General features: G+C 46.9%; 1 protein-coding gene across 7 annotated transcripts in view; it reads left to right on the plus strand.

Moving 5' to 3' along the window:
• LOC123512923 (zinc finger homeobox protein 3-like) overlaps positions 1-15,608 on the plus strand; it is a 146,744-nt gene that overhangs the window by 103,106 nt on the left and 28,030 nt on the right. For 5 of the 7 annotated variants that reach the window (XM_045269587.1, XM_045269590.1, XM_045269591.1 and 2 more), the window contains exon 1: positions 1,406-2,020. The exons of the other annotated variants lie outside the window; for them this stretch is intronic. The gene's annotated coding sequence lies outside the window, so the exon portion shown is untranslated. Of the gene's footprint in view, positions 1-1,405; positions 2,021-15,608 lie in introns of those variants that run through there. 7 annotated transcript variants of the gene reach the window in all.

Consider the following 15,608-nt stretch of genomic DNA (forward strand, 5'->3'; position numbering starts at 1 on the left):
TAAACATTGACTATATCACTATCGCAAGATGTTAAATATTTGTAAATAATAATTCCTGTATAAATTTTCTAAACACTGATAGACGAGGGACAACAGTATTTTATGATAATTCATTCAATCTTCAGTCCGTTAAAGCTTACTGTAATCATGCCAGAATCCATCGAAAAGCCTCAAAAGCTAAGAGGCAAGCAGAACTTTTACGTCTGGTATTTGAGTGGCATCGCGAAAAGTCACATTAAAACAATTATTGTAAATTTTGTTCTAGTACTGCCTTAATTTCTAACGATATTGGCTTGGGCAGCCTCTGATACCGAGGTGACTGCAGCTCCCTACAACTGACGCATCTCAAGGCACCTCCGAAAACTAGCCCATATGTATCTTACTATAGTATTGTGGAAGATATAAATGTACCCCCCGTCAGCGTTACATCAGGCAAAGCTGAGAAGTGGCTGTTCCTTCCCCTGACACACGAGGCAGCGGGGCCACGGGGGTGTTGCGTAAGGTAGCGTGTCACATCTTTGAACCAGCGAGGGAGAGTGCCAGCCAGAACGACCCCAAGTAAAACCCAGAGTGCAGGTTTGTGGTGCCAGGCGACCCGCGCTGCTCCCGCACCAGGTGTGAGGTGAACACTCGCCTCGGGTACAGCGCCACCACCGCCCGCCTCCCGCCGCTCATTCACAAAACACCGCCGCGCACAACACAACTACAGATTTATGAAATTTCTCACTGAGTGATGCGGTTCAGAGAATGTGTTGCTGTGAGGAGCAGTGAGTGTGGTGGCGGCGGTGGCGGTCCGGGGGCGGGGTCTTCTCTTCCCTGGCAGACGAACACCAGTGGAACACGCAGGAAAACATGTAGAAATTCTTGGGAGTAACCGTGGAGCGATATTCGCCACTTGTGCGAGCCTCCCTTCCCTGACTCTCCACAGGAATCTTGAGGAAGGACCGTAGAAAAAAAAAGTAAAGAGGAGGTAGTATAAGTGTGGAGGAGGTGGAGATGCCCCCCGAAGGTGTGTGACACACTGTCTGGGGCCGTAGGAGGAGGTGCGGGAGGTGGTGCTGGGGGCGTGAGGTGGCCGCCGAGCCTGTTGCCCCTGGAGAAGTCGAGATTTATGGTGCCGTAAAGTGCGGTGCGAGGCGCTGCCGGGTTAGTTTGGTGGGTGGTCGGCCGGTGGTGGCAGTGGTGGCAGCAGTCGCGGCTTCTGGTGCGACAGTGGCAGCGGCGGTGACGGTGTGATGGTCGCCGCCCGCTAAGAGCCTCGTTTGCATACCGCTGAGGGGGCGTGGCTGGGCGGTGCAGGGGGCGGGGCCAGGGGTGGGCCGCGGACTCTCATTGGTCGGCGCGGCGGTAATTAGCAGCGGGGTCGGAGCGGGGCCGCCGCCTCCAGTCCGCCGCAGTTGCTCGTCGCGGCCGCATGACAGTCTGCGCCTGGTCGTCGCTGAGGAACGTGCTGTGAACACTGTAGAGTAGACGTGGAGTGGCCAGTGTGGAGCACAGTGAGAGTAGCGCGAACAGTGGTCGGCCAGGAGAGCAAGCGGCAGCTGTGAGTTCAGTGCTGCCGGAGGAGCAGTGTAGTGTCGCGGGGCGCGCCTCCCCCTCCCCCTTGCGCCTCTCATTTCCATATGGGCGCCCCCGCGGGGAGGTGGCGGTGGTGGGCCAGCCCGCGCATACTCGCCGCCACATTTACCTACTAATTCTCGCCGAGGCGTCATTACGATGTGCAGACGGTGGGTGGCGGCCACGGAGGTCCCACGCTAGTGATACTTGTGCATGTGGAGTGGTGGATGTAGCCGCTCAGTGTGGTGTTGTGGCACATGGTGCTAGTGACGCCCGCACCACGTGCAGCCTACCCTGTGGCACGGCCGGGCACGGGGGCCAGGCCCACTTTACCTATCAAGACGACACTACCTTCTACCAGCCCAGCAAGTGTTAGCAGCAGGGGGGCGTTCTGCTCACGTGCCCAGGCCAGCGGCTGCTCGAGCATGAGGCACGGCCAGCCGAGGGACGATGTGGACCTCAGGTAAGCGTCACTCACTGCACTTAGACTGAATGTTGTCTGAGTTTTTTGGGACTTACAAGATGGAGTGTGACAGTGCCGGGTGCGGCCACCGCCAGGCTGAACTCTGGCGGCGCGCGGGCCAGTGCCATCCCAGCCCGACTTTGTGCGGCGGTGTTCCTCCCGCAGCGAATTCTCGGTGAATAAAGACGATATCATTTATCAAAAGAAAAGTGGAAAACTTAATTTTTGGTGTTTGTCATCGTAGTCTCGTTTAAGTTCATTCACTTCACATCCCGGTGATATCACAACATTGTTTTGTTTGGACTTTGTTTTTTTACTCAACAGCTCTGACCTCGTACTTCATTCATTGTCCACAAGATGTGAGCAACGTTCGTAGTTTCAAACCCATAAGATTATTTGTGGGTTGTATATTTTTATGTATGCTGTGTGAAAAGACAGTACACTTTTAACTCGAATGCCAAGTGGAGATCAACTTACAATGGATACTCAACGAAATTCAGCAACTCGTCTTAGCAAGTCAAAAACTAGCCCCGTCAGAATCATCACTTTCTGTCTCATAAAAAAAACATCAGCAATATCAGTTGTCGGTAATTTATCTCAAAACACAAACAACTGTAGTGAGGGCGTGAGGGCGAGGCACAATGGAGGTCCTTCTGTCGGGCCCACTGACTTCCCCCAAACTCCGGAAACTTTGTGGCGGCCAAACTGGACTCGCTCGGACCCTTGGCCGGAACTTGGTCGGCGGATCTTCTCCGCTAACTGGCCGCCTGTGTTCCTGCTCACGGCTAACTTGTGTCCTCTGGCAGCCGCGTGCTGGAGTCTTGAGTGTCGTGGAGGCGAGTGTGTGAGCAGGAGGGCGAGTGGCTGCCCTGAGGGGATGGATGGTGGTGGTGTTCGTCTGAGCGGGAGAGGCAGAGTGCTGGTGGTAATTAGCTAATGGAGAGACGCTTACTGCAGACTACAAAATGAGAATTTCCCTGGCTGGTTCATTTTATGTAATGGAGAAGTCGTCAAGGAAAACGTGCACTTATTTCATTACATTTTTTTTTTATCTTCAGATACGTGCGATTACAGGCTTGATAGGGAGAGGTGCGTGATACGATAAGATTTATTATATCAGTTGCTTAATGTCAATCCTTAATTTAGTGAGTGAAGATTGCCCTTCCCGAAATTTCAATACGTTAAAAATAAACACACAAACACGATGTTTTCATTTGAAGCATTCCTGGGAGGCGGCAGAGTGATGTCTGTTGTGAGAAACAAGTCATGGTGTGGAGGTAGCCAAGTGCAGCAGCAGTGGTGAGCCTGGTGGTGATGATGTGCCAACCTGTCTTGGCGTGTACAAACACCACACACTCACGCACCCCGCCCAGCTGCCCCTCGCCCGACCCTCTAGCCCACTCCTCCCACCCCAGCCCGTACATGCAAATAAGAGTCGCCAGTGATAATAGTCGGTGTTTATGAGCCTCGTGTCAGAAGCCGCAGTGGGTTCCCGGGACAGCGAGGACACTACAGGGGTGCCAGAATTTTTTTTTATTAGATCTACCCGTAGGGTGATTCCCTGCTGAGTGTTGTGGACGAAGTGACGCTGCAGGCTCGTGAGGGATGTGCAACTGTTACTGCCATAGCATGTTATCAGTACTGAATAATTATCCTTCGTGGTTAGTATCATAACCACTGTGTCAAAAACAAACATAATATTTTGGATAACGCGTTTAATCATGTTATTATACTCTTCTTTGCTGAAATGTGGTTGTGGTGGAAGTGAACACAATATAGTGATGATGGTGGTAGTGATGTAGGTGGGCAAAATGCTGCTGTCCCTCGCCGTTGCTCCACACGCTCAGCAGGAGTTGGGGTGACCACCAGCACAAACTTGGTCGTGGCGTGTGACAGTTCATGTTTGTGGCTATGTCGGGGCTGGCGGTGACAGGGAAACGCGACCCGCCCTGTGTCTTACTCTCAAGCAGGCTCACTCACGTAGATCCCGTGTATAAGAGGGCGGTGCAGCATATCTCACTGAGTCCCTATGGGAATACATTAAGCTATGCCACCTTTACTCCATGTTGTGAATGTTTACCTTAAGATGCTTGGTGTAGAGTGGATAGCAGTGCGTGCGAACTGTGATTGATCTAAAACAGTGGTCCTCCATCTTGGTATTTGTGTTAAATTGAGTGGCACTTGACTTGCTGTAGCTATGTTCACCACCGAGGTTTGAGTGGGAAGGTAACGTTAAGATATTTTTTTATTGTGAATGTGAATGTGTGTTGACAAGTACTCACCTAACTGGTGTTCTGTTTTGAGTTACACGTTCTGCTGATCTGACATGTCAAGCTGTTCTCTGAACCCACAACGAAAGGTAGAAAGAAATTAAATATTTTTGTGCTTCTTCAAACGTCATTCCTTTCGTTCTAAAGTATTGCAAATGACAAACAAGCCATTACAGGATAAGAATACCTTCCACGCCCATGACTCTTGTTTACTAAGAAATGCTAAGAAGTGACATCAGTAAGTATGAGCACAAAGCAGTAATCCACGCATAACACTGAGAGATATTGTACGCGGTGAGATGGCTTTACACTGATTGTTCATTTTTGGTTTTGTGTCGAGCATATTATGTGATATAAAAATAAAAGTGTTCATCTGTTCAACGCAAAGGAATATATCTTAATCTTTTTGATGTTTAGAAAAGAAAGTCACTATCGTCATAATCGTTTAGTGAAGAACTCAGTTCACAGTGTTCTATTGCTTGTTATGTTCGAGTAACAAGAGAGATGTGGCACAATTTTTTTAGGTCTTATCCTTTCTCGTTCAGTGGGTGAAGTAGACTTAGAATTATTCTTACCATCACAGACATTCATGATATTCATCACAATTCTGATTAAACTCCACTTTTAAATGGGGCTTGGGAATGGGTTATTCATGCCTTGCCTTTATGTGTCTTCCAGTTAACTAGTTGCCTTGTAAATAATTCATTCCATCCCGCCAACTAACTCGAGTTCAGGTACATCCAGGTACATGCATTAAGAAACCGTGTCTTTATCTGTGATGTGGATCGATTCAACTATTTTTGCACTTAACCTTCCCTTCCCTTGTAACTCTGTCCGTCGGGAAGGGCGACTGCGTAGGCTTCTTACTGACACGTTCTTTGTACGAGAGCAAACACGTCCAAGAAACCGGGCTTTTGTGCCAGCCTCATCCAACCTGCCCTCCCTTCTCCCTGTCCGCCCCGACCTTCCCCCCTTAAGCACACTTTCAGGCAGAAGACACTGGCCACTGCGCTTCTTGACTTCACTGCTCATGATAAAACTTGTTTCGAAAGTATGTATTATTTTCTAGAGCCTTTTACTCGTGTGTTTTTTCCCCCCTCCGAGTTGCTGAGGCCGTAAAGGTTAGGGCCATGTTTGGAAAATTTTCTTTAATGTAAAATTTCTCAGTGGAGCAGCAGAAATCGTTGGTGCTGCCGTGTTTGTCGGAGTTCCAGTCTTTACTTCGGAACTTCGGGTCCAGCAGCGCTCATAAGCTTCACGAGGCAATTTGGATTTTACGTGAAAAGTCTACCGTTTCTTGTTACGCGGGCTGGAATGTTCCTTTTCGCTTGGTCTTGTTTTGTTTCGTTATTTTGCTCTCCCTCCTTCACAGTACTTCCTCTCCTACTGCTTCCTGTGTTAACAATTTCATCGACACGAGTGACTCATTTTCTTATCTTTCTTATCTTGCTTAGTGATTGTGTCTTGCATGCTGGTTCTGTGATGTCATTGTCTGTGTGTGTGCGAAGGAAATATTAATTATGACTCAGATATGTGTGCGAGTGCATGCGTACATGTTGCTAGCTTTGTGTGTGTGTGTGTGTGTGTGTGTGTGTGTGTGTGTGTGTGTGTGTACCCTTAAATGTTTATGTACGCGTGTAGGTTCAGTGTGCGTGTGTGTGTGTGTGTGTGTGTGTGTGTGTGTGTGTGTGTGTGTGTGTGTGTGTACGCTCGTGATGGAAGATAGGGAGGGGAGGGCATGGGGGCAGGAAGGGTGTGTGTGTGTGTGTGTGTGTGTGTGTGTGTGTGTGTGTGTGTGAGGGCGGTGGCTTAGCATGCAACAGACAAACCCTCCAGTAAGGCATTTTTACAGCGTTATAAACTCCAACTTGACGGAGTCGCGGTAGGATTTCCCTCTTCTCTTCCTTCGCAGTGTGGCCGACCTTAGCTTGGCGGGGTGGTTGCCTCTACTGCCTGTCCCTCACTGCTCCCTCCTCCTCCTCCTCCTCCTCCTCCTCCTCCTCCTCCTCCTCCTCCTCCTCCTCCTCCTCCTCCTCCTCCTCTCCTGCCCTTCCTTCTTCCTCTTCCTTTCCTTGGTTCCGCGTCTCTCCTTATTTTTTCCCCCTTCACTTCTGTTGCTCGCCACACTTGTTTTTTTCTTTTTTTCTTTTGCTTTCTTTTTTCTCAGTTTATCATAAGTTCCTCTTTACTTTTTATTCTTTCCCAGATGTGTGTGTGTGTGTGTGTGTGTGTGTGTGATGTTGATTTTTCTAATTAAAGGTTCTGCAGTTGTTTAGTACGTTTTTCCCCCCCTCCCTTGTCATAATTGTAGATGCATCGTATTTAGCCAGCGTGTTGAAGGATAACTTGTATTTATGTTTAGAACTCCATCATTGGCGTTGTATAATTTGCTTAACCTTTATATTTATGCCCAGTAGCACTGAAAATCGAAGAAACCAAGATATATATTCATTAGGAGAGATCATACTTATGCAGCAAACTCAATCTGTCAAACTAAATCGCTATACCATCACTGGGGTCTTGTGATCTATTGCACCTCTGAAGGAGTGCTATAGGCCCGTATTCAGAAACGCTTTCCTCTCTCACCACGACTATTTTCCAAGCTCACAGAGATGATTAGAGGAGATTTCAAGAGTGTTTCTCCAGCTAATAATGTAGAAACCTTGTTATTTTGCCGCTAGGAACGTAAAGAAACTTGAAAATTCATGTAAATTTAGATAAACCCTCTTAAAAATAGTAGAGGTGAAGCGCAGAAGTGTTTAGGAATACGAGCTGTAGTCTAGTGCATGCGGAACAGTGGCAGCGACGGGGCAGTGTCGTGGCGTGGGGCGTGTCTGGTGTTGTACTGTTTCTAGGGCGGAGCGCAGGTGAGGGCAAGGGATAAGTCATTCGGGCAGATCGACCACCTTCCTTACCTGCTTGACCACCCCTCCCGCCCATGAGGTGACGGTCGGTGGTATACACACACACACACACACACACACACACACACACACGTTTCCATCCTCGCTCTTTCTTCTCATCTCATACCTTCAGTGTTCCCTTCTATCAGTCCCTTCCTTTTTCATCTCTCCTCGCATCTCGCTCTATCTTCCTCCTCTTCCTCCTCCTCCTTTCCTTTTTCTTTCTCTCACATCTTTGTCTATTCGTGTGCTCCTCTTTCATTCTCTCAAAACTTGGTGTTCTGCCTTTTGTCTATTCTCTCTCTCTCTCTCTCTCTCTCTCTCTCTCTCTCTCTCTCTCTCTCTCTCTCTCTCTCTCTCTCTCTCTCTCTCTCTCTCTCTCTCTCATGGTTCATTATATTGCCTTCTTTCTTCGTTCTTTTTGTCTCTTTTTTCATCATTGTCTACTATAGTTTCACGATAAGAAACATACCTGCCCTCTTCCTCCTCCTCCTCCTCCTCCTCCTCCTCCTCCTCCTCCTCCTCCTCCTCCTCCTCCTCCTCCTCCTCCTCCTCCTCCTCCTCCTCCTCTCTCCTTCCTTCTTCCCTTTTATGCTTCCTACCTTCCTTTTTTTTCCATCTTTCCTCGCCCATCCTTAAGCTTCACCTCTTTCCTGCACCTTACTTTGTCTTACCTTCAGCTAATACCTTTTTTCTTACTCCCTTGACTCTCTCTCTCTCTCTCTCTCTCTCTCTCTCTCTCTCTCTCTCTCTCTCTCTCTCTCTCTCTCTCTCTCTCTCTCTCTCTCTCTCTCTCTCTCTCTCTCTCTCTCAGATATCTGTTAAATATCACTTCTTGATTAAATAATGATGAGAAAAAGTTGCAATTAATGATAGGCAACTAATCTTCTTCTTTTCTTGATTTTTTTTTTGATTATTTTTCACGCGTAAGTCTCCAGGAAGGATAATGACGGAAGTAAGATGAGAGGCACAAAAAAGCATTGCTATCTTGCGAAACATCTTTCCACGCACGTCATTCACTCTTAGATGCCTCAGATTATCTCATACTTTTCACTTATTTATCTATATTTTTATTATTTCATATCATGTGATTTTTTTTGTGTAGAGAATTGATGTTATTTTTCTTTTTTTTTGCTTTTTTTTCGCATGTGTTCATTTAATTTCTCACTGAGTGTAAAAGAAGCTCACTCGGTAAATGCTTATATTATTCCGATTTAGGTTTCTTTTTATTACTCCTTCTGGTAACACTTTCAAATACCACCTGATAGTTTTTCTGTCTCATTTTTGTATCATGTATTTTTTCTTGAGTAATTTTCTTATAGTCTTGAGAAACCACACTGACGAACAGTTGAAGATATAATTTAGTTCAAAAATGTATTCGTCACCAAATTACTTTTCATGCCTTTTCTTCTTTAAGTTTATTTATCATTAATCATCTCCTTTAGAAAACCACATTTAAAAGCGGTAAAGCATGTAAATTATTCATTACTTCACTCCTTAGTAATTTCCCCTCGCGTTTTGTCATTTTTTCCACATTTTTCGCCTCGTCTTCGAAAAACATTAAAACGCAAGTGATGTAAAAACACACACCACTGGCATTTACAAGACACATATTGGTGATCACGTGGAATCGCTATCTGACCTGATTGCGTCCTTGGCTTCACCTGATGAGTGGTTTTTCCAAGGTGCATGTCGAGGAACAAATACCTTAGTCTCAGTGTGATCGTCGGGGAATCACTGAGGATCGAGTCAGCATAAGGTGGATTATGGATTACAGGTTACTCAGGTGATGCAATACTTACCTGTCATACTTTTTTTTCTGTTGGGTAATCGTCCCTTTCTTTTTATTACCTGCCCTTCTTCCGTTTTCCTTCCTCTTTTCTCCGTTTTTTGTGTGGCCGTAATTTCTTCATCTTTCTCTTGTCTTTTTTTCTGGTTTGTTTGTTTGACTGTTGGTGGTCTGATGATATAGTCATTATTCTGTCTTATGTTTGTATGTATGTGTGTGTGTGTGTGATGGGGTGCCTGGTTCCGTGTGTGTGTGTGTGTGTGTGTGTGTGTGTGTGTGTGCGTGTGCGTGTGAGTGTTCAGTGCGTGCGTATTTTCGCTTACGCTTTATTTATATGCAAGCTTATTAGTGTGTGTGTACATTGTGTGCGTGGTCATGCATACATCATGATCACAATAAGCATGCATGCATACCCTTTCTTATCAATACCTGCCATGTTGCCTCATGCCTGATAACACAGGAATACGACCATATGGCGGCGGCATGACACACATGTGGGGAGAATATAAAGGCGTTTCTCCCTCGCGACGAACATAATTCAAACCATAATAATTGTTGGAAACCCAACAAGGAATTAACGAGAGGTTTGAGGCTTCCTGTCCAGGTGACGTGTATTGTTTCGCAAGTGCATAATTTTTGTCCTCCCGCCGCGCATTACCTCCAAGAATTCCCGCTCTTGGCAGTCGGTGCACGTCTCCCTTTTTCCTCTCCGGTGTCTCATTATTGAAATCAGACAGAGGGCTGTAACCTGATTTCTAAGAGAAGTAATTGATTTTTTCGTTCTCTTAAATGCTTTGCCGTCATTTTTCGAGGAAGGATGACAACTTTTCCCCAAAAAATAGTGGTCATTGAAGTTGTATTTCGAAGTTAGACTCGTGGATCTAATAAGTCTTGTAATGTATCGTCGTGCTTCCTGTTAGCAAAACTGTTCTACGAATCCGTTTCCTTTTTTTGAGGCGAAGCAGCGCATGCATGACCGAGACTTACCGCCCCCGGACGCAAGGGCGGGAGTGCCTCGGTGGTCGCCATGTGTTGGCTCTCAATTATTTGGTCGCATGAGAGTTGCACATTAAACTCTAACCACCAGCGAGTTTCTTCCTCCGTCCAGTTTGGATTTAATAAGCTTTCGTTTATTCTTTTGCCTTCCTCCGTCGTGACTGATGTGGTGCTGTACCTGACTCACGGAGAGGGGAGGGGGGGAGGAGGAGCACCAGACACTTCGTTAAGGATGCTTTCCTGCACCTTCCTCCTTTTCCTTGGCGTCAGATAGAGTAAAGAGAGCGATGGTAACTTGTTCTCACCTCGTCCTTCCTTTCCTTCAAAAGTTCCTCTTCCCTTCACTTTCCCTGTATCCTTTCCTCTTCACTCCTTTCCTCAGCAACACACCTTCCTTCTCTTTCTCCTCTCACGTTTTCTTCCTTCATTCCTCGTCCTTCTTCTTTCCCCAAACCTTTCCCGCCTCCGCTGTCTACTTCACCTGTAAATCTGCGGCAAAAATGTATCATCTGCCTACATAGTTTTGGTCCTCGTACAACTTTAACATTTTCCTGCGACGCGACGAGTGCGTGCACATGACGGAGTGTGTGCATGATAGGGCGTTTACGATACTGTGCACGTGACTTTCTTATAGCGACAGTCCTCTTTTTGCAGTGATTACAGTGTGTGTGTGTGTGTGTGTGTGTGTGTGTGTGTGTGTGTGTGTGTGTGTGTGTAGAAACAGGCATCTGGAAAGTGTAACAACTGTGAGGCAACATCGGCACGAGGGAAAGTACGTACAAAAAAATTGAAAGAGCCACAGAATATAATACAATGACATCAGTTGTTGTTGTTATTATTGTTATTATTATATTTAATACTGTTAATATTATTATTATTATTTTTGTTATTACCACTACTACAACTACTACTACCACTACTTATAATAATGCTAATACCACCACCACTACCACCACAACCGCCACCACCACCACCACCACCATCGTAATAGTTTACCATCGTAGCTTTTCTTTCTCTTTTTTTTTTCTAGCATCAACAACATTTAAGACGAGGCACATTTGCATATTCGCCGAAGTATCGTTGTATCCATTCGCGCTGGAGTCGAGCCGGAAGCCTTTCATCCGCCCAAAGCAAAAGATAAACGCTTTGTAAAGTTTGTATATTTTTATCTACCCTATACTTAACTGAGGCGCGGCGGGCGGTGTTCCATGTGGGCGAGGAGGAGGAAGGAGGAGGATGTCAGGCACTCTCTCTCTCTCTCTCTCTCTCTCTATGATCACTAAACATCCTGGTTTGTGTTATTTAATGAATAGGAAATGTGTGTGTGTGTGTGTGTGTGTGTGTGTGTGTGTGTGTTCAGATAGTGATTGATTGATTGTCTGCCTCGAGATGCTTTGATAGAATTATAAGAGTAATAGTAATGGGCAATGTCATTTATAGTTATCGTTATTCATACCGGTAAATGCACACACACACACACACACACACACACACACACACACACACACACACACACACACACACTCACAAATATCAAAAGGCTGTAAATCACACACACACAAAAACAACAACACACAATGCTAATAAAGGAAATAATGGTAACAACAACAATAACAACAACAACAACAACAATAATAACAATAATAATAATAGTAATAATAATAATGATAATAATGGCACTAATAATAATACGGACAAGGTTAGACATGAAAAAAATAAGTTAGAGCAGAATCAAGTCCATTGTTTCTCGTGTGTGTGGTGACGTTGACACGGGAAGGGTTGGTGGTGTGTGCTCGCTTGTGATTGGCTGATACCTCTGTGACATCACCGAAGAGCGTGACGTCACCAACAACAGCTGCAGAGGGAGAGGGAGGGAGAAAGAAAGAGAGAGAGAGTATGTGACGCAGCAAATTGTGTGTGACGTCACGATGGCTTCAATACATTACTCTCTCTCTCTCTCTCTCTCTCTCTCTCTCTCTCTCTCTCTCTCTCTCTCTCTCTCTAGATACTGAGAGAGAGAGAGAGAGAGAGAATAAGAGTAAGAATAATCAGGGAGCAAAACCTATCAAGTATTGACACTGAACACCAAATAAGAGCATTAAGGCACAAGTAGCGGTAATAGTGAAGGCTGAGGCGTAGCGGTGGCGGGAGTGGTGATGGTGAGCGAGGTGGTGGTCACAACGGTGAACCTATAATAATAATAATGGTGATCTTGAAGGTAAACAAAGAGCTAAGTCGTGCGGTAGGTCAGGAATAGTAGTAGTAGTAGTAGTGATAGTAGTAGTAGTAGTTGTTGTCGTGGTAGGCAGTAGATAGGGTTAAACGACACCTAGGCATTTACTCTCCTGATTACCTAGAGAGGGCAGGGAGGAGGGAGACCGAGGATTACGAAGGGAGAGAGGGACAGAGGGAGGGAGAGGCACGGGATAAGACCATATGGGGGGAGAAAGGAAGAGAGAGAGAGAGAGGGAGAAGGCCAGGTAGGGATGGAGGAAAGAGGGAGAAGGGAGAAGGCTGAAGGAAGGTGTAACAAGCGAAGGGAAGAGAGGACAAGGGAAGGGGGAATGAATCGTAAGGTTTATATTGGTGTGTATGAGTGTGTGTGTGTGTGTGTTAAGAAGAGATGGCCTGTTGCTCATGTGTTCTAGTGACACACACACACACACACACACACAGGGAACTTCAAATTCTCTCAACAGTTTCCCACAAATATTGGTCATCACTAACCTTCCTCCTCTTCTTCTTCTCTCTTCTCTCCTTTCCTCCCTTCTTCCCGTAACTCTCTCCCTCCCTGCCTCCGGTCTATATATATCGCGTGTAATTCATTCTCTCTCTCTCTCTCTCTCTCTCTCTCTCTCTCTCTCTCTCTCTCTCTCTCTCTCTCTCTCTCTCTCTCTCTCTCTCTCTCTCTCTCGTGTGATATTTATTCCTCTCTCTCTTTACTCCTCTTTCATCTTTCCCTTCCCTTCACCCTCTCTTGATTGTTCTTATCCGCCTCAATCTCTTCCACGTCGTTCCTATAGCTTCCCTCCCTCCTCTCTCTCTCTCTCTCTCTCTCTCTCTCTCTCTCTCTCTCTCTCTCTCTCTCTCTCTCTCTCTCTCTCTCTCTATATATAACAACATCGGCGTTAAGGTGGCGGCACACACACACACACACACACACACACACACACACACACACACACACACACACACACACACACACACACACACACCACGTTACATCACAGTACTTATATATTTCTAGAAGCACAATTTCAGTTCGTAGAAAATGCTTCGGAGAAAAAAACTTCGTGGGAAAAAGAAATAGGGAATGAACAAGCGGAAGGAGAGAAGAAAGAGTAGACTGAAAGGCGAAGGAGAGGAGGAGGAAGAGGAGGGATAGGGAGGAAGACACACAAGGTCACCACGAACGCTAATGACACGCCATAGAATAATTACCGGGCCTGCGTCATTATAATTATCATTGGTGATGTCTGTTACCTTCTCCTGCTCCTCGTCCTCTAGTCCTTGCCTGCCTTCTATCTACACTTAATTTCCAGGTTCCTCTCTCTCTCTCTCTCTCTCTCTCTCTCTCTCTCTCTCTCTCTCTCTCTCTCTCTCTCTCTCTCTCTCTCTCTCTGTACGCTCGGCTCTCTCTTACTCTCACCACTGCTGCCATTACCGTTCAGAACACGTTTTATGACTCTGCTCCAAACTTTGCTGACTTGTAGTGTCGACTTTCCCTAAGCGTTGATATCAACTTTTCGATCTAACAACCAGCAGCCGTCCCGCCGATGGTTCGCAGGCAGTTTGGTATTCCACTTGCTGTTATTTACCCTTTGTAAAGTCGCTACGTCCATTTGTTCAGCGGTGCCTTGCTATTCAAGCGCTGTGTGTGTGTGTGTGTGTGTGTGTGTGTGTGTGTGTGTGTGTGTGTGTGTTTATTAGTGTGGCGGTCTTAGGTTTGCTCTCTCTCTCTCTCTCTCTCTCTCTCTCTCTCTCTCTCTCTCTCTCTCTCTCTCTCTCTCTCTCTCTCTCTCTCTCTCTCTCTCTCTCTCGTGCGTCCTTCCTGCCATCTCTTCCCTTCTCGCTCTTCCTTCCTCCGCCAACCAGTCGCGTCGCTGAGAACTCTACGGGGGTAACTCGCCTCGGATCCCGGCCATTTTAAAGAGCTGGGGCTAATAACATTTGTGTTGGCATGACAACAGCACTGCCACCGCAAAGAGGACGACGCGCGATGCTGGGTCACGATAATTCTCACTCTTTCTTGGTTCATAATGGATTCGGGAGGTTCCGCTTCTTACTCTCCTCTCCTCTATTAGTGGAAGACTTTCAAAATTCCTCCCGGAAATGGCTGCTGGCGGGAGGGTTGGGGGAAGGAGTTCGGAGACACGGATTTTAGGGTGTTTGTGGGCGCGGGTTGAAGGGCGCGCGTCCTCCCTCTATTATTCACTGGAGTCATATCTCTTTCGCGCATCGACTCTCAGGATTATGATGCGAATCCTCGGACGGTGATCCCGGCGGCGGCCAGTGGGAGGCGCCGCCGCTGTCGACCCTTGGCAGGGATGCGTATGCGTCCCGAGATGATCCCTGGGCGGAGTAATTAAGCTCTGAGCAGTGATTGGGACGAGGGAGGGAGAGATCAGATTCATAAACTAAAAGAGGAAGTCGAGAGGGCTGGTATTCGCAGGCGTGCGGGGTTGCCTAAGGTTTCTCCTCAGTGGCGCCGCCTCAGCAACCTTTCCGAATATTCAATATGAAGTACGCGTTGGTGTTTTATTTAAGACCGTAACTTTGAGGAAGAGCGTGATTTCTTTGCAATCTTCATGTGGTAACTATGAACTTTCTGCCAGGTGGCCTCTCCCGGGGTGTTGTGTACAGTGGTGGTGGGCGGGCAAAAGGTGCGAGAGGCAAGCAAAGACGACGAGGAGTTATGGAAAATGGTTTTATCGATGATAACGTCACTTGAGGGAAGGACCCGAGTCAGCCGCCCAACCCCTCTGTCCCCTCACTTCATTGTGCCCCAAATCATGCTTTTTTTTTTTCGAGATGATGGTGCTCGGGGTTTGTGATGTTTTCTTCTCAGGATGATAAATAAAAGTTTCCCTCTTGTGGGCCTGGGAGCACTGGTGTCATCGGGTAGGGGGGTAGGAGGGGAGATTAGTAAGGGGAATGGGAGGCGTAGCTGGGGATTAGGAAGATGGCGAGGCGGGAGGAGGTGACGGATAATGTACCGAGTGGGGCCAGGAGCAGCCCTCTCCCGCCAGTCCACCGAGATGAATTAGTGGGACAGTGAAGTGCTGGCGGCCGGATGCTGCGGCGCTCTTTTCTCTGTGCCACGCTGTGCCAGAACCCGCAGTGCCATTAATTCCTTTGTAGCAGGAACAGGGAGTATCATGCTGTCTACCTCCTTTTTTCCGAGGCTGAAGAAGGGTTGGCACTAGCGAGGCGCAGTGTGAGGACGCGAGGAGCTGAAATTAGCCTTGTATGAATATTGGGGAGAAGGAAGACGAGGAAGAAGAGAAGGAGAACAAGGAGAAGGAGGAGGTCAAGTAGTGGTATGGTTCTTCAGTGCTTGCATCATCTCGGTGACCTCGTCCTTAATGTTCTTTCATATCCTCTTTCTCTCCCTCCTTTGGTCTTCAGTC

The sequence above is a fragment of the Portunus trituberculatus genome, chromosome 35 (genome assembly GCF_017591435.1).
Source record: "Portunus trituberculatus isolate SZX2019 chromosome 35, ASM1759143v1, whole genome shotgun sequence".
Taxonomy (NCBI): Eukaryota; Metazoa; Arthropoda; class Malacostraca; order Decapoda; family Portunidae; genus Portunus; species Portunus trituberculatus.